This window comes from Arachis hypogaea, chromosome 20 (genome assembly GCF_003086295.3).
Source record: "Arachis hypogaea cultivar Tifrunner chromosome 20, arahy.Tifrunner.gnm2.J5K5, whole genome shotgun sequence".
NCBI classification, from domain to species: domain Eukaryota; kingdom Viridiplantae; phylum Streptophyta; class Magnoliopsida; order Fabales; family Fabaceae; genus Arachis; species Arachis hypogaea.
In genome coordinates this window covers 45,847,438-45,856,603 of record NC_092055.1, presented here as the reverse complement: position 1 = coordinate 45,856,603, position 9,166 = coordinate 45,847,438, and the positions used below count along the sequence as shown (strand labels likewise).

The 9,166-nt window shown below is 41.3% G+C and overlaps 1 non-coding gene across 1 annotated transcript; it reads right to left on the bottom strand.

Annotated features, from left to right (window-relative positions):
• Positions 1-653: 653 nt before the first annotated feature.
• Positions 654-761, bottom strand: LOC112787073 (small nucleolar RNA R71). Its single transcript, XR_003194509.1, has one exon. It is a non-coding gene; the product is annotated as a small nucleolar RNA R71 (small nucleolar RNA).
• Between the last annotated feature and the right edge of the window lie 8,405 nt (positions 762-9,166).

The following is a 9,166-nucleotide window of genomic DNA, read 5'->3' as shown; positions in this document are numbered from 1 at the left end:
CATTATATTACATTCTTTGTCTCCCCCTCTTCTTCCACTCACACAGGGATCCCTATACTGTGGTATAAAGGATCTCTATTATTATTATTATTATTTTTCTGTGCCTTCTTCTTTGTTATATGAGCAGGAGCAAGGATAAGAGCATTCTTGTGGAAGCAGATCCAGAACCTGAAAGGACTCTGAAGAGAAAATTAAGAGAAGCTAAAATACAACAATCCAGAGATAACCTTTCAGAAATTTTCGAACAGGCAGAGGAGATGGCAGCCGAAAATAATAATAATGCAAGGAGGATGCTTGGTGACTTTACTGCACCTAATTCCAAGTTACATGGAAGAAGCATCTCCATTCCTGCCATTGGAGCAAACAACTTTGAGCTGAAACCTCAATTAGTTTCTCTGATGCAGCAGAACTGCAAGTTTCATGGACTTCCATCTGAAGATCCTTTTCAGTTCTTAACTGAGTTCTTGCAGATATGTGATACTGTTAAGACTAATGGAATAGATCCTGAAGTCTACAGGCTCATGCTTTTCCCTTTTACTGTAAGAGACAGAGCTAGATTATGGTTGGATTCTCAACCCAAAGACAGCCTGAACTCTTGGGATAAGCTGGTCACGGCTTTCTTAGCCAAGTACTTTCCTCCTCAAAAGCTGAGCAAGCTTAGAGCTGATGTTCAAACCTTCAAACAGAAAGAAGGTGAATCCCTCTATGAAGCTTGGGAAAGATACAAACAGTTGACCAAAAAGTGTCCTTCTGACATGCTTTCAGAATGGACCATCCTGGATATATTCTATGATGGTTTATCTGAGCTATCAAAGATGTCACTGGACACTTCTGCAGGTGGATCCATTCACCTAAAGAAAACGCCTGCAGAAGCTCAAGAACTCATTGACATGGTTGCTAATAACCAGTTCATGTACACCTCTGAAAGGAATCCTGTGAGTAATGGGACGCCTATGAAGAAGGGAGTTCTTGAGGTTGATACTCTGAATGCCATATTGGCTCAGAATAAAATATTAACTCAGCAAGTCAATATGATCTCTCAGAGTCTGCATGGAATGCAAGCTGCATCCAACAGTACTCAAGAGGCATCTTCTGAAGAAGAAGCCTATGATCCTGAGAACCCTGCAATAGCAGAGGTAAATTACTTAGGTGAACCTTATGGAAACACCTATAACTCAACATGGAGAAATCATCCAAATTTCTCATGGAAGGATCAAAAGCCCCAACAAGGCTTTAATAATGGTGGAAGAAACAGGTTTAGCAATAGCAAGCCTTTTCCATCATCAACTCAGCAACAGACAGAGAACTCTGAACAAAATGCTTCTAATTTAGCAAATCTAGTCTCTGATCTATCTAAGGCCACTGTAAGTTTCATGACTGAAACAAGGTCTTCCATTAGAAATCTAGAAGCACAAGTGGGCCAGCTGAGTAAAAGGATCACTGAAATCCCTCCTAGTACTCTCCCAAGCAATACAGAAGAGAACCCAAAAGGAGAGTGCAAGGCCATTGACATAAGCGCCATGGCCGAACCTGTGAGGAGAGGAGAGGACGTGAATCCCAAGGAGGAAGACCTCCTGGGACGTCCAGTGATCAATAAGAAGCTTCCCTCTGGGAAATCAAAGGACTCTGAGGTTCATCTAGAGACCATAGAGATCCCATTGAACCTCTTTATGCCCTTCATGAGCTCTGATGAGTATTCCTCTTCTGAAGAGAATGAGGATGTTACTGAAGAGCAAACTGCCAAGTTTCTTGGTGTAATCATGAAGCTGAATGCCAAATTGTTTGGCATTGATGCTTGGGAAGTTGAACCTCCCTTGTTCATCAATGAACTAAGTGATCTGGATCAACTGACATTGCCTCAGAAGAGACAGGATCCCAGAAAGTTCATAATACCCTGTACCATAGGCACCATGATCTTTAAGGCTCTGTGTGACCTTGGTTCAGGTATAAACCTCATGCCCCTCTCTGTAATAGAGAAACTGGGAATCTATGGGGTGCAAGCTGCTAAAATCTCACTAGAGATGGCAGACAGCTCAAGAAAACAGGCTTATGGACAAGTAGAAGATGTATTAGTAAAGGTTGAAGGCCTTTACATACCTACTGATTTCATAGTCCTGGATACTGGAAAGGAAGAGGATGAATCTATCATCCTAGGAAGACCTTTCCTGGCCACAGCAAGAGCTGTGATTGATGTTGACAGAGGTGAAATATTCCTTCAATGGAATGAGAACTCCCTTGTATTCAAAACTCAAGGATCTCCCTCTGCAACCATGGGGAGGAAGCAGGAAAAGCTTCTCTCCAAGCAGAGTCAACCAGAGCCCCCACAGTCAAACTCTAAGTTTGGTGTTGGGAGGCCACAACCAAACTCTAAGTTTGGTGTTGAACTCCCATACCCAAACTCTAAGTTTGGTGTTGGAGAGTCTCAACAAAGCTCTACACATCTGTGAGGCTCCATGAGAGCCCACTGTCAAGCTATTGACATTAAAGAAGCGCTTGTTGGGAGGCAACCCAATGTTTATCTAACTCTTATTGTTATTGTTTTTCATGTTTTCTTAGGTTAATGATCATGTGGAGTCACAAAATAAATATAAAAATTGGAAACGGAATCAAAAACAGCAGAAGAAAAATCACACCCTGGAGGAGCATCTGTCTGGCGTTCAGCGCCAGAACAGAGCATGGTTCTGGCGCTGAACGCCCAAAATGGGCAGTTTCTGGGCGCTGAACGCCAGAACAGGCATGGTTCTGGCGTTCAACGCCAGAAATGGCACACAAATGGGCGTTGAACACCCAAAATGGCCACCAACCTGGCGCTGAACGCCCAGAGTTGGGTACAAAGGCATTTTTACATGCCTAATGGTGCAGGGATGTAAATGCCTTGACACCTCAGGATCTGTGGACCCCACAGGATCTACTCAGGATCTATGGACCCCACAGGATCCCCACCTACCTCCACTCACTTCTTCTCACCACTCTCTTTCATACAACCCCATAAACACTCTTCCCTAAAAACCCCTCACCAATCACATCAATCTCTCTCCCCCACTAAACCTTCACCACTCACATCCACCCACTCTTCCCAATAAACCTACCTCATAAACTCCACCTACCTTCAAAATTCAAAACCAATTTCCCACCCAAACCCACCCATATGGCCGAAACCTCCCCCCCCCTTCCCTTCCCTATATAAAGCCCCCCATTCTTCATCAAATTCACACAACACAACCCCTCTATACCCTTCTTGGCCGAACCACATCACCCTCTCCCTCTCCTCCATTTCTTCTTCTTCTTCATCTATCCTTTTGTTTATTGCTCGAGGGCGAGCAATATTCTAAGTTTGGTGTGGTAAAAGCATAGCTTTTTTGTTTTTCCATTACCATTGATGGCATCTAAGACCGGAGAATCCTCTAGAAGAGGGAAAGGGAAGACAAAAGCTTCCACATCCGAGTCATGGGAGATGGAAAAGTTCATCTCCAAAGCCCATCAAGACCACTTCTATGATGTTGTGGCCAAGAAAAAGGTGATAATTGAGGTCCCTTTTAAACTCAAAAGAAATGAGTATCCGGAGATCCGACATGAAATTCAAAGAAGAGGTTGGGAAGTTCTAACAAAACCCATCCAACAAGTCGGCATCTTAATGGTTCAAGAGTTCTATGCCAATGCATGGATCACCAAGAACCATGATCAAAGTAAGAACCCGGATCCAAAGAACTATGTTACAATGGTTCGGGGGAAATACTTAGATTTTAGTCCGGAGAATGTGAGGTTGGCGTTCAACTTGCCATACATGGAAGAGAACGCACGCCCCTACACAAGGAGAGTCAACTTTGATCAAAGGTTGGACCAAGTCCTTATGGACATATGTGTAGAAGGAGCTCAATGGAAGATTGACTCCAAAGGCAAGCCGGTTCAACTAAGAAGATTGGACCTCAAGCCTATAGCTAGAGGATGGTTGGAGTTTATTCAATGCTCAATCATTCCCACTAGCAACCGGTCTGAAGTTACTATAGACCGGGCCATCATGATCCATAGCATCATGATTGGAGAAGAGGTGGAAGTTCATGAGATTATACCTCAAGAACTCTACAAGGTGGCTGACAAGTCCTCCACCATGGCAAGGTTAGCCTTTCCCCACCTCATTTGCCACCTATGCAATTCAGCTGGGATTGACATAGAGGGAGATATCCTCATCAAAGAGGACAAGCCCATCACTAAGAAAAAGATGGAGCAAGCAAGAGAGCCCAGTCATGGAGCTCAAGAGGCGCAAGAAGCTCATCACCATGAGATTCCGGAAATGCCTCAAATGCACTTTCCTCCACAAAACTATTGGGAGCACATCAACACCTCCCTAGAAGAATTGAGTTCCAATATGGGACAACTAAGGGTGGAACATCAAGAGCACTCCATCATGCTTCATGAAATAAGAGAAGATCAAAAAGCAATGAGGGAAGAGCAACAAAGACAAGGAAGAGACATAGAAGAGCTCAAGGACATCATTGGTTCCTCAAGAAGGAAACGCCACCATCACTAAGGTGGATTCATTCCTTGTTCTTCTTTCTTCTGTTTTTCGTTTTTTATGTTATGTGCCTATCTATGTTTGTGTCTTCACTACATGATCATTAGCAGTTAGTAACTTTGTCTTAAAGATATGAATGTCCTATGAATCCATCACCTCTCTTAAATGAAAAATGTTTTAATTCAAAAGAACAAGAAGTACATGAGTTTCGAATTTATCCTTGAACTTAGTTTAATTATATTGATGTGGTGATAATGCTTCTTGTTTTCTGAATGTATGCTTGAACAGTGCATATGTCTTTTGAAGTTGTTGTTTAAGAATGTTAAATATGTTGGCTCTTGAAAGAATGATGACTAGGAGACATGTTATTCGATAATCTGAAAAATCATAAAAATGATTCTTGAAGCAAGAAAAAGAAGCAAAGAAAAAAGCTTGCAGAAAAAAAAAAGTAGGCGAAAAAAGAATAGAAAAAAAAATATAGAAAGAAAAAGAAAAAGCAAGCAGAAAAAGCCAATAACCCTTAAAACCAAAAGGTAAGGGCAAATAAAAAGGATCCCAAGGCTTTGAGCATCAGTGGATAGGAGGACCTAAAGGAATAAAATCCTGGTCTAAGCGGCTAAACCAAGCTGTCCCTAACCATGTGCTTGTGGCGTGTAGGTGTCAAGTGAAAACTTGAGACTGAGCGGTTAAAGTCAAGGTCCAAAGCAAAAGAAGAGTGTGCTTAAGAACCCTGGACACCTCTAATTGGGGACTCTAGCAAAGCTGAGTCACAATCTGAAAAGGTTCACCCAATTATGTGTCTGTGGCATTTATGTATCCGGTGGTAATACCGGAAAACAAAGTGCTTAGGGCCACGGCCAAGACTCATAAAGAAGCTGTGTTCAAGAATCATCATACTGAACTAGGAGAGTCAATAACACTATTCGAAATCTGAAGTTCCTATAGATGCCAATCATTCTAAACTTCAATGGATAAAGTGAGATGCCAAAACTATTCAAGAGGCAAAAAGCTATAAGTCCCGCTCATATGATTGCAGCTATGTTTCATTGATAGTTTGGAATTTATAGTATATTCTCTTCTTTTTATCCTATTTGATTTTTAGTTGCTTGGGGACAAGCAACAATTTAAGTTTGGTGTTGTGATGAGCAGATAATTTATACGCTTTTTGGCATTGTTTTTAGTATGTTTTTAGTAGGATCTAGTTACTTTTAGGGATGTTTTCATTAGTTTTTATGTTAAATTCACATTTCTGGACTTTACTATGAGTTTGTGTGTTTTTCTGTGATTTCAGGTATTTTCTGGCTGAAATTGTGGGACTTGAGCAGAAATCAGATTCAGAGGTTGAAAAAGGACTGCTGATGCTGTTGGATTCTGACCTCCCTGCACTCAAAGTGGATTTTCTGGAGCTACAGAACTCGAAATGGCGCGCTTCCAATTTCGTTGGAAAGTAGACATCCAGGGCTTTCCAGAAATATATAATAGTCCATACTTTGGCCAAGAATTGACGACGTAAACTGGCGTTCAACGCCAGCCTTCTGCCCAAATCTGGCGTCCAGCGCCAGAAAAGGATCCAAAACCAGAGTTGAACGCCCAAACTGGCACAAATACTGGCATTCAACTCCACAAATGGCCTCTGCACGTGCAACACTTAAGCTCAGCCCAAACACACACCAAGTGGGCCCCGGAAGTGGATTTATGCATCAATTACTTACTCATGTAAACCCTAGTGACTAGTTTATTATAAATAGGACCTTTTACTAGTCTTTTTGACCATCTTTGGTCTCAGTTTTAATCCATTGTTCATCTTAGGAGACTATTGATCTCGTTTAGGGGGCTGGCCATCTCGGCCATGCCTGGACCTTCACTTATGTATTTTCATACGGTAGAGTTTCTACACTCCATAGATTAAGGTGTGGAGCTCTGCTGTTCCTCAAAGATTAATGCAAAGTACTTCTGTTTTCTATTCAATTCTTCTTATTTCGCTTCTAAGATATCCATTCGCACCCAAGAACGTGATGAAGGTGATGATTATGTGTGACGCTCATCATCCTTCCCCCTTATGAACGCGTGCCTGACAAACACTTCTGTTCTACATGAAATAAGCTAGAATGAATATCCCTTAGATCTCCTAACCAGAATCTTCGTGGCGTAAGCTAGAATGATGGCGGCATTCAAGAGAATCCGGAAAGTCTAAACCTTGTCTGTGGTATTCCGAGTAGGATTCAATGATTGAATGACTGTGACAAGCTCCGAACTCGCGATTGCAGGGCGTTAGTGACAGACGCAAAAGGATAGTAAATCCTATTCCAGCATGATCAAGAACCGACAGATGAATAGCCGTGCCGTGACAGGGTGCGTGAGCATATTATTCACTGAGAGGATAAGATGAAGCCATTGACAAAGGTGATGCCTCCAAACGATTAGCCGTGCCGTGACAGGGCATTGGATCATTTTCCCGAGAGATGACCGAAAGTAGCCATTGACAGTGGTGATGTATCACATAAAGCCAGCCATGGAAAGGAGTAAGACTGATTGGATGAAGATAGCAGGAAAGCAGAGGTTCAGAGGAACGAAAAGCATCTCCATTCGCTTATCTGAAATCCCTGCCAATGAATCTATATAAGTATCTCTATCCCTTTTATTGTTTATTTTAATCTAATAAAGTATCATGTTTAAATCCGCCTGACTGAGATTTGCAAGGTGACCATAGCTTGCTTCATACCAACAATCTCCGTGGGATTCGACCCTTACTCACGTAAGGTATTACTTGGACGACCCAGTGCACTTGCTGGTTAGTTGTATCGAAGTTGTGACAATTATGAATTAAGATCAAAGCACCAAGCTTTGGAGCCATTACCAGGGATTGTTCGAGCCTGGAGATCACAATTTCGTGCACCAGATAGCCGTAAAGCCCTCAACAAAACGAATCAAGAGGATCATCAAGGTCGATGAAAAAGAGAAAGCCTTTCTAGCAAAGGACACTGTGCGGTTCACTAACCGCTACTATGAGCAGATGTTCCCCATCCTGGCTGAGAGGAATTATAACAATGAGTATCTTCTTATCCTCCCAACCAACATTGTTGAATTTGTTGAGCCCCGCATTGAGCAAAGACATTGGGGATTCCTATGGAGACAGCCACGGTAGGTTAATCTATCATGGGTAGTAGAATTCTACTCCAATTTTCACATGCCAACCATACAGTCTGTCTATGTCCGTCAGAAGCAAATCCCTATAACTGAAGAGGCCATTTAACGAGCTCTAAATCTTCCCCCTGCTCCAGAAGGATTGGACGCACTCCAAGAAGCCTCACTCAAGCGCCAGACATACCAATTTGACTGGGACGCCGTTCTCAGAGTTATAGCACAACCTGGCAGCATATGGATCTACGGATACCATCAGTCCCGACCTAAGGGCATATTGGCTTCAGCACTCACCTTGGAAGCTCGAGTATGGCACAGATGTCCCATTACGTCTTTCCGAGCACTCACGAGTCCTCCTTCACTGCAAACATGGCTGTTTTACTCTGGTGTATCCTTACAAACCAGCACCTCAATCTACCAAGACACATTCGACATGCTATAGGACACGTACAGATTGCGGGTAACATACCTTTTCCCGCCTTGGTTTCAGATCTAGTCTCAGCAGCCGGAGTCGCCTACAGAGCTGAAGACACCAAAGCCATGATTTCACGGGATGATCAGTACGTCCCTAATGGGAAATACATCAAACCTCCAGCAGCCACTATCAACTGGAGCACAAAACCAGCCGAAGATATTCCTTCTCCTTCCACATCACAAGCACCTTCAACAAATTAGCTACTCCTACAAATAATTCAAAAGTTAGACCGGCTTGAGCAGAAAGGAAAGCAAAGGGAGCGCCGTAACAAGCGCCGATTTACATACCTCAAGGAGCTGATTATTGGTAACCACCCACCTGAAGAAGAACTAGACACTCCGGACCCCACACTCACTACAAGAAAAAGCAATATTTGTAACAAATAAAATTGTTACAAAAAATCAAAATTTTGAAACAAAAGAATTTTGTAACAAAAAAAGAGGTCGTTGCAGTATGTCCCGTTACAAAAAATTTTTGTAACAAAAAACGGAACTGTTACAATTCAAAGTGATATTTGTTACAAATTTTTCTGATACAAAAAATCAGAAGTCATTACAAAAGTGATAACAAATTTTGATCTTCAAGGTATTTTTTGTGACAATGCATTTTTCCTATCATAAAATTTTGTTACAAAATGTAACTTGATTTTGTAACATTTTTTTTCTTTAGTTACAAAACACTATTTATTTTGTAATAATTTTTTTTAATACAAATTACACACATAATTTATCAAATTATATTATTTTTTAATTAATTAATATATTAACTAATATTGTTTTATAAATCTTCAACATATAAACTTTAAAGTACAAACTAACAAGACACATTGAAGAATCCTAATGAACTAGATAGATACATAGAACAAGAAAAATAAGGAATTATAAATCTCCAAAATGTAAACTACAAATTACAAACTCCATCATGTTCATACAGCTCATTTCTCATTTCTCATGGAGAAGTTCTAATAAGTGCCACACACCTGAAAAGACCACCAAACAAAAAATACTAGCTTAAGAAACAAGATTTGTTTTTCCTTT